Genomic DNA, 14,902 nt, shown 5'->3' with positions numbered 1-14,902 from the left:
AAGGAAAATATCAGGGCCCAAAAATGCCCTTCGCGATCGCGAAGGGAGGAGCGCGAACGCGAAGGCCAGGGGATCAAGAACTACGCGAACGTGACAAGGCTTACGCGAAAACGATGAGAGGATAGGCTACTACTACGCGAACACAGTGCCTTCTTCGCGAACGCGAAGAAGGAATTCAGACCTACAAATTTCTGCAACATTTCCAAACTTCAAATTGCTCGGATGAGCATCCGAAACACACCCGAGGCCCCCGGGACCTCAACCAAACCTACAGACATATCCCATAACATCATTCAAACTTGTACCAATCCTTAAACCACCTAAAACAACGCCGGAAACACGAATTAATCAAAGATTCAAGCCTAAGAACTTCAAATTCCAACGAAACACACTTTCGATCAAAAACCTAACCACACCTCGTCCGATTGACCTGAAATTTTGCACGCACGTCCCAAATGACATGGCGGTGCTACAGAAACTTCCGGAATTCCATTCCGACCCTCGGATCAAAAAATCACTTTCGGACCGAAAATTTCAAAAATTCAAACTTCGGCATTTCAAGCCTAAATGAGCTACGAGCTTCCAAAATGCATTCCGCTCCCAACCCCGAAATCACCTAACGGAGCTAACAGAACCATCAGATTTCCATTCCGAGGTCGTCTTCACACTGTTCTGATTACGGACCATCTTTCAACACTTAAGCTTTCATTTAGGGACTAAGTGTCCCAAAACACTCCGAACCCTAACACCGAACGTCCCGGCATACCAAAATAGCATAAATGAACTTAGGGGAAGCGGTAAATGGGGGATCGGGGCGTAAATTCCAAAAACGACCGGCCGGGTCGTTACAAGGCCGATGTACAAACAATACTACAGCCTCCAGTTCTTCGATCGTTGTCTTGATATTTTTGTTTTCTTCTGGTTCTTCAATGGAGTCAGGCCTTGAATCTACATTTGTTCGCCCTTGTTCAATTGAGGTTTGCGTTGTGGTATCCTCACTGAATACTGTAATTAATATTTTTCTTCATTTCTCGTGCTTGAATCTGCTACGGAGTTAATGTTTCTAGATGTCTGTTGATCTCCACAGATTTGACATATTCCCCACGGTGATGGAAATTTAATGACTTGATGTAAGGTCGACGGAACAGCATCCATCTCGTGGATCCATGGCCTCCCTAGAATTATGTTATAAGCCATTTCCAGCTCCACTACCTGAAACTTTGTATCTTTAACAACTCCTTCTGCGAATGTAGTAAGTATTACTTCCCCTTTCGTCACGACGCTAGAATTGTCGAACCCGTACAAAGTATGCGCCTTGGGTACTAATTTGGCTTCAGCTTGCATCTCGTGTAGAACTCTTAGCAAAATAATATTCACAGAGCTACCTAGATCAATCAAAACTCGTTTCACATTAGTGTCATGTACAAGTAAAGATATTACCAGTGCGTCGTTATGTGGAGTTAATACGCCATCCGCATCTGCATCATCAAACATAATGCTTTCTTCCTCTAAGACATGTCGCACCCGCTTCCCGTGGGTAATCGTGACTTTGGATACTTTATTTGCTGTATACGTCACACCATTGATTTCTTCACCTCCGCTTATAAATTAACGGTCCTTTTTGGGGAGGGCGGTTTTGGGGGCTCCTGCCTATTCTTCATGTATGCTTGCTTTCCTTTCTCGCTGAATAAATCAGTGAGATACCCTTGCTTCAACCGATGATCAACTTCACCCTATAGTAACCTACAATCTACCGTTTTGTGACTATGATCGTTATGAAATTCACACCAGTGTTCGGGATTGCGCCTGTTTGGGTTTGACCTCATCTCTTTTGGCCACCGCACCTTATCACCCATGCTTCTTAAAACAGCAACGAGCTCGGAAGTTCTTACATTAAAATTATAACCACCGAACCGCGTCTTCAAGTTTCTATCATCATCTCGTGACTCTCGCGTGTTGCGATCATTTCCATACCTAGATGATGAACCCGATTCTCTATTTCTAGATCTATTATTGTACCTTGAATGATCATGCTTGGACCGTGAATCTTTTCCAGCTGGGCCAATATATGGTTCGTACCTGTTTTTACCTGATCTCTACTCTTTCCGCCCATCTCAAACTTACCTTTTCTTCTTTTTGAGATCGTGAGATAATATCTTCCTCGAACCTTAACTTCATGCTATATCGATTGTATACGTCATTCCATGTTGTTGCTAGGAATTCACGAAGATTTTCCCTGAGTCGCCTCATGGCTTCTAAGTTTTTTTTATTCAAATTACAGGTGAAAGCTATAGCTGCCCAATTATCTGGTACACGTGGTAATGTCATTCTTTCACGCTGGAACCTATCCACGAACTCTCTAAGCAACTCAGAGTCCCCTTGTTTGATTTTGAAAATATCCTCCATTCTCTTTTCGACTTTTTGAGCTCCCGAATGTGCTTTGATAAATGAATCTGCAAGCTCAGCAAAAGAATTTATAGAATTTTCGGGTAAAAGAGAATACCATGTTAATGCTCCCTTAGTGAGCGTTTCTCCAAATTTTTTGACCAATATTGGTTCAATTTCTTGTTTTGTCAAGTCGTTGCCTTTTACGCCAGTTGTAAATGCAGTCACGTGGTCTCGTGGATCAGTTGTTCCATCGTACTTTGGAATATCAGGCATTTTGAATTTCTTTGGAATTGGTAAAGGAGCAGTGCTTGGCTTCCAAGGTTGCTGTGAATATTTATCCATATCTATTCCTTTGATTACAGGCGGTACTCCAGGTATTTGTTCTATGCAGTCACTTTGCTCCCTAAGCTGTTTCTGCAATGTTAGAACTAAATTTTGTAAATTGGAATTGACCACATTACCTGGTTCTCCCTCTCGTGATTCACTGGGGATTCCACCACTGCCTGAATTAACAAGCCCAGAACGAGGGTTTTCCAAAGTATTGGTATTTGGAACTAGTGTTGATGGTGCAGCAGGTAATTGGCTGGCAAAAGCCTCAAGAGCTTTATTGACCTGTTGAGCGATCAACTGCTGCAAAGCTTCATTGATAGCTTCATCGTTATTAATTGAGTATTTGCATTTGAGTGAGATCCATCAGGAGTTTCTTCTCGAGATCGACGAGGCGAACTTTGTGGAGAAGGGATCAGAGTGTGAACATCTTGTGGATCCCCTTGGAGTTGATGGTTTCCTTGATTTCCTTGGTTTCCCTGGGTGCTATCGTTAACATTTGACATGATTGTTGATGTAACGAAATAGATAAGGTTAAGAAAGAATAGATTATCAGATTCCCGGTAACGGAACCAATTTGTTTAACCGAAAAATGAGATTTCGGTCAAAGCTTTATTTTTAGAAGAACTCGGGTTACTGATAATCGGAAATGAATAAAAGAAATGGATTTTGATAACCAATAGATAGCAGAAAACAAAGTAAACCAGTATATTCAGATGATATTGTGTGTCTACAAATGATCAGTCTTCTCCCTTTTATAGCTATTGTTTGCAACAAATTATATGTGATACAAAAATAAATTGCAACCACAATATAAATATGAAGAAACGTAATTTTATTGATAAAATGATGCGGGTACAATTCTGTTTATCCCCTTGATTCTTCTCTCCTGATTATCTCCGTGATTCGAGGGCTAGAACAGTGTGTTTCTCGAACGTAGGATGGTGCGGGCTTTCATGGATTTATTTGATATCCATGAAGTATGTTGTGGATCTTCTTGAAGAATTTGATTATCAAGAATTATCCGGCCACTTCTTGATCTCTTTGTGAATATCCCGTGAGTTTATGGGATTTTCGAGATGATCTCCATTTTTGAGATATTTTTTAAAGGATTATGAAACCCTTTTTATAGGAGTGACCTAGGGTTTTGGTAGAGTAGCCTCCAAGCAACACTTACAGACTCCTAGAGTTTCAAGAGGTCTTGTAGTATCTTGAATTTAGGATTTAGCTTGATCCATTAAAATTTCGATGTCTACAAATGGCCCCTACTTCAAGGTTTGTCGGGGTGTAGGCTTGGCGAAACTTGAAGTACCCGATCACAACGGAAATTTTTGAAGTAGTTTCGATTTGCAGGAGGAAGAGATGAAGGGCAGAACTGGTCCCACTGGGCGTGCCAATTTGTTTGCAACAAATTATATGTGATACAAAAATAAATTGCAACCACAATATAAATATGAAGAAACGTAATTTTATTGATAAAATGATGCGGGTACAATTCTGGTTATCCCCTTGATTCTTCTCTCCTGATTATCTCCGTGATTCGAGGGCTAGAACAGCGTGTTTCTCGAACGTAGGATGGTGCGGGCTTTCATGGATTTATTTGATATCCATGAAGTATGTTGTGGATCTTCTTGAAGAATTTGATTATCAAGAATTATCCGGCCACTTCTTGATCTCTTTGTGAATATCCCGTGAGTTTATGGGATTTTCGAGATGATCTCCATTTTTGAGATGTTTTTAAAAGGATTATGAAACCCTTTTTATAGGAGTGACCTAGGGTTTTGGTAGAGTAGCCTCCAAGCAACACTTACAGACTCCTAGAGTTTCAAGAGGTCTTGTAGTATCTTGAATTTAGGATTTAGCTTGATCCATTAAAATTTCGATGTCTACAGCTATTTTTAAGTTATACGTTTTGCCTTTGTCATAATAAGGTCATTATGGATGATTAAAGGCATTAAATGCTGCGTTACATAATCATTGCAATTTAATACAGATCCTCTAACGTTTTCAGTATTTAATGCTTATTAAACACTGTATCTGGGCTCTCCTGTGTTGTCAAGTTCATTTTTCTCAGCTTTTAGACTTAAATAGGTACGAGCATCGAGTCTTTTGAATATTTGCTCGTGCCTCTTCTTGTGCTTCCGCTCGTATCTGTTGCAACTCTTGCCTCTTTGCTTAATCACCATTCTTTGACCTGCCTACGTATCATGACATGTCATCTTTCAATCACTTCGATATGCATAAATTCAATTTTACCCAATACAATGGGATTATTCAGTATTTAAATTTATTAAAGACACCATTATTTTCTCAGTTAAGTTCATTATTTATTGTTTAATGTAAGGAAAAGAAATAATTTCAACATTAGTAAAATGAGGAATTTATTTAACTTCTTGGTGTAGGCTTGTCTGACAAGTGGTGTCCAGCGCCATCACGACCCTTAATGGATTTTGGATCGTGACAGCTTTCTTAATAATTCAAATAGATAATTCTGCTTTTGCGAAGGATACAACTACTAACAGAAGGATAAGGAATACAAAGTACTTGTAATTACTTTTGTAGAAGAAGCAAGGCTCGCCTTTCACGTTGGTATATTCTATGGAGTGTTAAAGGTTGTATTCACTAGTTGCATTCGTAAGGCCTCACAATAATACAGGTCAACTTTTTAATAAAGAAGTGGCAGCATAATACACTTGAAAACTCAGTCGTTGCATTTCTTGCAGAGAAAGATGACTTGTCTTTCTAATCATTAATTGATCTCTTGCGTGGGATTAACTTCATCAGAAAATGATAACTATACATGCTTATGCTTTCTTTAGTCTACTTATTTCTAATTAATTATCTACCCCCATGTGATTTATGAAACTCAATTTTTACAAATGTTAAGATAGATGCTTATTATAATTTCACATTATAAATCTAGAATTATATGCGTAATCAGGAATAACATGTGTTTATGGTTACTTTTGTTATTCCTTTGACCAAATGAAAAACTATTACTAGTTGGTACATAAGTTTGGTAGCATGCTTGAAATAATATGAAAAATTATTTTCAAGGTTTTGTAATATGTGGGCTTACATTAATACTTGAAAAATATTCTTGGCATCATGAATATAATATATAAACATGTACATATATTTGTTTGATTAGAGTAAGAGATCAAACTGTTTAAGTGTTATAATGGTTTAGTTGGGCAGCCATTTGAAAAGGAAAACAAGAAATTGTGATTTTCTACTCCCGTTCTGGAGACTAAAATCTTCGTGATTTTCTACTCCCATTTGGAGACCAAAATCTGCATGATTTTCTACTCGATATTTGAGATTAAATCGTCATGACGATCTATTTATTTTTCACAGATTAAAGTCTAAGTGACTTTTTACTCATTTTAGAGATTAAATCTAAGTCACTTTTCACTCCGACTTTTTACTCAGTTTTAAGAGTAAAAGTAAAAGCCTGGTCGGTTTATTAATATTGGTTGTGTCATATATTACTCTCTTTAGATCTGGTTATGTCAGATATTATTCGGTTTGAATATTAAAAACTTTACTGTTTGTTAAGTCTGATTGTGTCTGATATTATTCGGTTTGAAGATTAAAAACTTCACCATTTATTTATTCTAGTTGTGTCAGATTGGTTTAAAAATTAAAAACTTCACCATTTATTAATTCTAACTGCGTCATGACAAACAAGAGTTCATGTTGTTGACTCTACAAAGTAATAGGGTGACGAATATGATCTTTTGAAGAATCATATTTGGAATATGACATTATTCACCAAACAACTGCCCCTTACTCACCGCAATCTAGTAAAATTACGGAAAGAAAGAATAGAACGTTAAATGAGATGATGAATATTTTGTTGATAAGTTCTAGTTTACTACAGAACTTGCTGGAGAAGCTATTCTTACGGCTAACCAAATACTTAACCAAGTACCCCATAGCAAAACTCAATCTATTCCATATGAAAAATGGAAAGGAAGAAAGCGCAACTTGAATTATTTTAAAGTGTGGGGTGTTTGGCAAAAGTGCAAGTTCTTAAACCCAAAAGGGTAAAGATAGGACCGAATATCGTTGATTGTGTTTTCATGGGATATGCAATCAATAGTAAAGCATATCGAATTTTGGTTCATAAATTAGAAAATCCCTACATTTATAATAATACGATTATGGCAAAATACAAAAGTTACCACCTGAACTGGACCAAACCCCTGTTACACACTTTTTGCGAATGAAAATTACCGTACACACTCAACCTTTTAAGGGGTTGTTTGGTAGGAGGTATTAGAAAAAATAATACAAGCATTATGCATTACTAATACCTTGTATGGTATATTTTTTCAACCTATGTGTATTAGTTATACAACATACTTGGTATTATCCTATGTATAAGTAATGCATAGAAAATCATGGCATTAGTAATACCAAGGCTATTAATGCATGCATTAGTATGGTTAAAGACAAAATTATCCTTAAAGTCCCTTAAAGCTAGAGAATATGGAGGGCATTTTTGTAAACAATTATTTTTCTTAAAAATGATGCAATGCATTATAATTTTAATACACCACACGAAACAGTAGATAAGAAATAATATCTGCATAACTAATGTTTGCATTACTAACACATGCATTACTAATATACCTTATTCCGCACTATTCTTATACACCCTACCAAACGAACCCTTAGAGTGTGTCTAAAGCACATCACTTATGCAACGTAGCAGGCGCTTACTTAACAAAAAATATTAGCGCGTTCAGATGCTAATTTCTTATCCCAATCCTTATTTAGATGACACGTGTCAAACTTTAGATTTTTCCCTTCTTTTTAACATTATTATTATTATTTGGATCCTCTTTGAACAATCCCCCACCCCCACTCAACAACCGTCCCGTCTCCTTCCTCAGGGCATCTCCAACCTTTACCCTATTTTTGGTCCCCAAAATGGGAATTTTCCCATTTTGGGGATAACTTACTCCAACCATTCCCCCATTTTTTCCCCAAACTTTTTTATATTCTTCTCTCTCTTCTATATTATATTATTATCTTTCATTTCAATTTTATTTTTTAATTTCCATTAAACAAATTCCATCTTTACTTTTATTAATTTGTAATTTGCATTAAAATAATTTCATAAAATTTTAAATAACAGATGCATTAAAGTTATCATCGTTAATCTTGTTGTAATTACTTGCAGATCTAAGCCATGTCTTTACAACAAGACTAACGATGATAACTTTAATGTTTCCTGTTCTTGGTTCAAGAGACCATTGGGTTCCATAAGGATAATATTCAAGTTCTTAACTCAATATTATGTAGAAAAGTTAGATCTGAAAACCAAATATATGGATACATGTCTTCTCTTATATATAATAATTAAACCTAATTATTTCTTAAGAAGTTGTTCTTTAGGATGACCCAAAAGTTATAAATAACCATCTATAAGCCAACTGAGAATTATCATATCCACTTTTCTCAGAAAAACTGCTTATAGTGTACCAAGGGGACCGGAAGCGAAGCCCCTAAAAGATTAGGGGAAAAGTCAAAAGAAGGCAAGGACAGGAAGCAAATAAAAAGATAATTAAACCTGCAGAAGATACAGTTAGAGTGCAAGCAAATAAATTTATGGGGCAGAGCCGACCATGTAAATAAAATGCGATAAAGTAAAATAGGCGGTTTAACCGACCATAATGCACAGTAATATAAATGTAAACTTGGGCAAGAGTAAAATAAATATAAACTTGAATATTATTGAAACTGAAAAATTGATAATACAAGTTAAAACTTATATTAGTATAGTAGAGAGAGAGCTCTAACCAATTCTAGAGAGGAAGAGAATTCTTTCTCAAGTGGTAGTGTAAGGTGTGTCTTACAAGTGATATGGAGGGCTATTTATAGCCAAAAAAGTAAAAATTACATAATATTTTCAAATGTCATTCATGATGTCATTAGGAGTAAGTGCTAGCCGATGTCATGGATGATGTCAGCTATGATGCCGTTGTGCTGTCATGGTGATGTAATTTCTGATTAATTTTTCCGAACATTAAATCAAGCTCTTCTTCTTCTTCCTCTGATGATTTGTCAGACAAAGATGCCTGATTTTGTCGACCTGGAATTTGTGTCTTGAGGGTATCAAGAATTTGCTCCATTTGCTGAATAAAATCAAGCCTGCTGCTGGAACCGGCTAGTTGTGCACTTGCAATGGACTTTTATTGTAAAAATAAAATTTGAGCAGCATCTGTTATAGCTAAATACTGCGGATGGGATAGAAACCACTTGTCTACCGCAGGTACATAGGCTTCGGATGAATCCCACATCTTATACCATTTGTAGTGTCCTTGGAGGGCTAACCACGATAGTCCTTTATGTCCTTCTAGCTTGTGGAAGGAAAACTTCTGGGAGTATATCCATGGGATATGAAATCAGTGGGAAAATTGGAGGAGTATGGGTATTTGCTGTTCACTAGAAAACGTATGACCGAAATAATCGTATCCTTCTTTTACTGGTGCTGGGAGGATTTCAGCTCTGTGACCATATACCGGCCACCATTGATGTATAAACCACTGAGGGAATTCAGAGGTTAATTGTTTACTCCAGAGGATGAACCATGAATGCTTTCCGAGTTGGTTTTTGAAGGTGAAAGCATTCATCCACGCTGCTTGGTAGTCATAGTAATTGTAAAATTGTGGATCAAAAGGCTGAGAAAGTCTTTTGTATTTGGTTGGATGGGTTCCCCATTCTTTTGGTGAGATTATTTTGTTAATCCACACTGTAGTATGTGTGACATATGATTGGGTTTGCTTTTCTTTGTGGGGCTTAAACAAGCAGGATCTGGTATCTGTGAGAATAAATGCATAATATTTTTGGGTATGTTTGTGGGTGCTTTAAATGAAATTAGCTGAAGGACTAAGTGTTTTCTTAGCTACCTCTTGGAGGTTGGATGTCACGACCCCAGTTTGCCCTCCGTGAACATGTCGTGATGGCACCTAGTCCCTACGACTAGGTAAGCCTAATAATGCGGAAGATAAACCATAATTTCGGAAGACATTAAATAAAACTGAACTAGTAAAATAAAACGGTGTTTAAGGTGCCGCTCGGCACCTACCACAATAATTCTCGAAGCTAACAACATTCCCAAAACCCGAAAACTCACAAATCACAAGCTAAGGGATACATAAGAGGCTCTGACTCAAGAATATCTATACAAAGGAGAAATACTGAAAGAGCTATACTTATTACAGAAAGCTGGAAAGGGACTCCTCAGTCTGCGGACGTAGCAGATATACCTCGAAGTCTCTACCGATACGCCTCCTTCCAAGGATGACGGAACTGAGTGGGAGTACCTGAATCTGCACAACAAAAATGTGCAGAAGAGTAGCATGAGCACACCACGGCGGTGCCCAGTACGTATCAAGACTAACCTCGGTGGAGTAGTGACGAGGAACAGTCAAGGCACCGACCGGTCAATAAACAGTATAATCATAGGAATTATGGAAACGACATATAAATATGTAAAGACTGCATGAATGACCAAGAATGCTACAATTCACAATAAGGGAAAAATACAACAAGTAACAACGAGAATATAATAAATGAGGGTACGAAATGACGGCAGAATCACAATCCAAATCCTAAGGTCACAACACAGCAAGGGGAAAACAATTCAATAACTCATATCCTACAATGATGTTCACAAAGGTCTTATCCAACTCTTTCCACAATTTCACCAAGTCTCGGACAAACCACAACTCGCGAAGACCCAGCATCTGAAATCTAACAATTGGCATCCTGTGCCCCATCAATCTCATGGTCATACCGACAACTAACTGGCTAACTAGGGCCACTCTCAAAAATATAATGGATAAACGAGGGCGTACCTTCACCCTTAGAAAAATCAGGAGGAATTCACCTCTAATAGGAGTGTTCAGCTACGTGTACGCTTGTGCAAATGTTTCTAACAAAATTCTACCAGCTAGTAACATGAAAAGGAGAACGGACCGCACGTACGATGTTTCCTCACAACTTCCAAGCGATAAAGCTCATACCCGTAAGCAACCCACAATCACATTATTAAACAAATAGGAATGCCTCCACAGGCCGTCACAATTCTCTACAATCATCCCCTGACATAGCCCACCTTATTTCGGCACATGTGCAATAATAAGATAATAGGTACCGCCTTATTTCGCCACACGTGCATCACAATGTTCCCTCCTTATTCCGCCACATGCGCAACCCACATATAAGCATATAACATATCCCGCCTTATTACGCCGCATGTGCAAAACATCAATAACAACAACAGCACGGCAAAAACCTCGTGCAACCTTTCAAAATCAACCGCACGGCAAGAACCTCGTGCATCACAATATTCACAATCGCACGGCAGAAACCTCGTGCATCACAGTATCAACAACCGCACGGCAGAAACCTCGTGCATCACATTCTCAAGTACAACACAACAAACGACAATATATACAGGAACAAAGCAAGAGAATCAACTCAGGTATTTCCGTTCACCAAAAGACGGTACAACTAACTCACAAGGAATAACCGTAACAGAGAAATACTAAGCGCAATAAGAACAACTCAACAAGGGAGAAATAATATGAAACAACGATTCCATAATACTAAGTTCAACAACAAGGAAGTTAACATGAATCAATTACAATTAAGGAAATATCAACTGAATATAGGATATCTAACTTCTTTCCAATTAAGACCAATTAATTACACGAGAGATAGAAATAATGCTTTCCAAATAAAGACAAGCAGTTAGGAATGAAAATGTGACTATAGAAGGGTAAGTGTCTTCAGTTAAACAAGTAAAAGTCAATTAGGCAACAAGAATAACCAGAAAGGGCAGATAAATTCCAAGTAAGTCATGTAGAGGTGAAACTAATAACAGGGAACTCAATCGTATCAAGAACAACTTCATTATCGGTGATTACAAGGATCTAAGAGCCTAAAATGGGCAATTTTCCACAAATAAATCCGAGCACGCACTCGTCACCTCGCGTACAAGGAATACAATCAACAAAGAACACTCAAATCCTAAGGGGAAGTCCCCCACACAAGGTTAGGCAAGATACTTACCTCGAACCGGCTAAAATCAACTAGCAACCACGTTCTTGCCACGAGTACTCGACTCCAAATGGCCCAAATCTATTCAATTAAATCACACATTGTAAATAACATCCCGAGCAACTGATTCTACTATTTAATTCAAAGCTAAAGCGCGAAATTAGACAAAATAACCAAAATGCCCCTCAGGCCAACGTCTCGGAATCGAGTAAATTTTACATTTTCAGAACCCTCGCACTCTCACAAGTCTAACCATATAAAAATCTCCCAAATCGGAGGTCAAACACCCACTCAAAACTTAATAATTTGGTCTATGAAGTTTTACCCATTTTTCATTCAAAAATCCGTAATTAAAGATGAAATTAAGAGGAGATTCATGGAAATTGGTCTAAACCGAGTGAGAAGCACTTACCCAAGTCGCCCAGGTGAAAATTCCTTCAAAAATCGCCAAGAGCCGAGCTCTAGAAGTCAAAATGTGATAAAATGGTGAAACCCTCGAATTTGGGATTTAATTCTGTCTGCCCAGCGATTTGTTCGCCGCGATCGAGGACAACGATCGCGATCGCATATAGGAGATTCGAGAAGGCCCAGAAATGTACATCGCGAACGCGATGATGAGAACGCGAACGGGGAGAAGAGAAAAACAGTGCTTCGCGATTGCGGAAGCATGAATGCGAACGCGTTGAAGGAAAATATCGAGGTCCAGAAGTTGCTCTACGTGAACGCGTGAAAGCGTCCGCGAACGCGAAGAGCGGACATAGTAGAGGTACGCGAACGCGAGGTAGTCTATGCGAACGCGAAGAGGAAATAAACTGGGCTTCGCGAACGTAGTAGGAGTTAAGCGACGCGAAGAGGAAAATATCCAAGTGGGCAAAGTAAGGCATCGCGATCGCGGGAGATGCTTCGCGATCGCGTAAGAGGGTATCAGAAGCAGCAGTTTCAGCAGCTCAAAAATGGAAGAAAATAACCTGTAGCCCACCCGAAACACACCCGAGGCTCCCGGGACCCCGTCTAATCACACACACAAGTCATATAACCTAACACGGACTCGCTCGAGGTTTCAAATCACCTTAAACAATATCAAAACGACGAATCAAACAAAAAATCAAGCTTATGAACTTCCAAATCTTCAAAATACGCTTTCGATCAAAAACCTAACCAAATCACATCCGAATGACCCAAAATTTTACACACACATCCCAAATGACATGACGGAGCTACTGCAGCTTCCGGAATTCCATTCCGACCCTCGGATCAAAAACTCACTATCGGACCGGAAACTTCAAAAATTCAAACTTCGGTATTTCAAGCCTAAATCAGCTACGGACTTCCAAAACACATTCCGAACACGCTCCCAACCCCGAAATCACCTAACGGAGCTAACGAAATCATCGGGTTTCCATTCCGAGGCCGTCTTCACACTGTTCCGACTATGGGAAACTTTCCAACACTTAAGCTCTCATTTAGGGACTAAGTGTCCCAAAACTCTCCGAAACTCAAAATCGAACGTCCCGGCAAACCAAAATAGCAGAAAAGAACTTAGGGGAAGCAGTTAATAGGGGATCGGGGCGTAAATTCTTAAGACGACCGGCCGGGTCGTCACATCCTCCTACACTTAAACATTTGTTCGTCCTCGAACGAGCATAAAGACATACCTGAAGTCCTCAAGTCACTGAGTGTGCACTGCCAACATACACCCGCGGGTGATCCCATGTCACCCCAATCCACTTAAGCCTGACGACACCATCTCAACTGAAATTTAACCTTTCTAGCAATACCAATAGGACTTCAAGCCAGAATTCTCACCTTCCATCCGTTTCCAAAGGACCCGATCCTACATCCATATCCGGTACCAGCCTCAACCAGTTACTTCAATTCATGCGAACACACACAAGGTACAACCACACAATATGACACATCACACATAGGCCCACAATAATATTTCTGATAGCAATACTTGCCTGAGATCAAAATCCGTACCGGCCATAAGCCTCAAATTCAATAAGAACTCCTTTCAAACCTCCACAACACTTGAGATGATACAATAACCACGAAAACCACATAGTAAAATACCCGAATAACCAATTTTCAGCTAATACCAACGGGGGCACACCCCACAACTAGAACTCAAGAAGCATAGAATGAAAATGAATGAATATGGGAAGGGAAAACACACAAGGGAACTATCAAACAAGTCAGACTAGCACAATGTTTCTAAAACACTAATCTACAGAACATTTTAACGAGCAAGAATGAAAGCATATAAAAGACTCACAAGGATCTTATACTGATATAACCCTCACCGCAGTACACAGCCCGGTCTCAACATATCAAATCACCTGAAATCACGAGGGTCACGCCCTCAACACTGAATCACAAGTAGGGCACACATCAACCCATCTAGAGACTCTCACTAGATCAATTCCCTCTACAAATTACAACACAGGCTGGCTCCCACACCGGTGGAGCATAGAAATCACAGCTCGTAACCAAGAATACTCAGAAATCACATCAAACCTACCAAAACGAACAACGGAAATTTACTACTAGCCTCATGACTTTCGACAACAACTAGAAACAGACGATAGGCACGGCTATCACTCATAGAACCTCCCAACAGGATAATCACATAAACAGAGTGCAAATCATGAAACGCACCCATAAATGGAACAACAAACAAGGAAACTCACCCCGATAAGCAGAACTGTGATGAACTACAGATAGTGCCCCTCTATAACAAACCAAATCCATACCTGAATGACATTCAACTGGCGCACCGGCCTCAAGCCTACTATATAAAACACATCAACGAGCCGGGCCTCCCCCTCTTGGGCGCCCTCTACCTGCCTGAATACCTCACTGGGACACACAGGTCCGAAGTCTGGGACAATCTCTCATCATGTGGCTAGTATCTCCACACTCAAAGCACCCTCTCTGCTAACGAGGCGGTGGGAACTGTGCGATACGAGTACTCCGAGACCTATGAGCACCTGAGTCACCATGCAAAGCCTGAAGCGCGAACTGAACTGGCTGACCGCAAAACCTCTACCATGATGTACCCTGCCTCCAAAATAAGGACCGGTATACCTCCCCGGTCTACGAGGCCTCC

Source organism: Nicotiana attenuata, unplaced genomic scaffold (assembly GCF_001879085.1).
Source record: "Nicotiana attenuata strain UT unplaced genomic scaffold, NIATTr2, whole genome shotgun sequence".
Lineage (NCBI taxonomy): Eukaryota > Viridiplantae > Streptophyta > Magnoliopsida > Solanales > Solanaceae > Nicotiana > Nicotiana attenuata.
Note: the sequence above shows the minus strand (reverse complement) of the source record.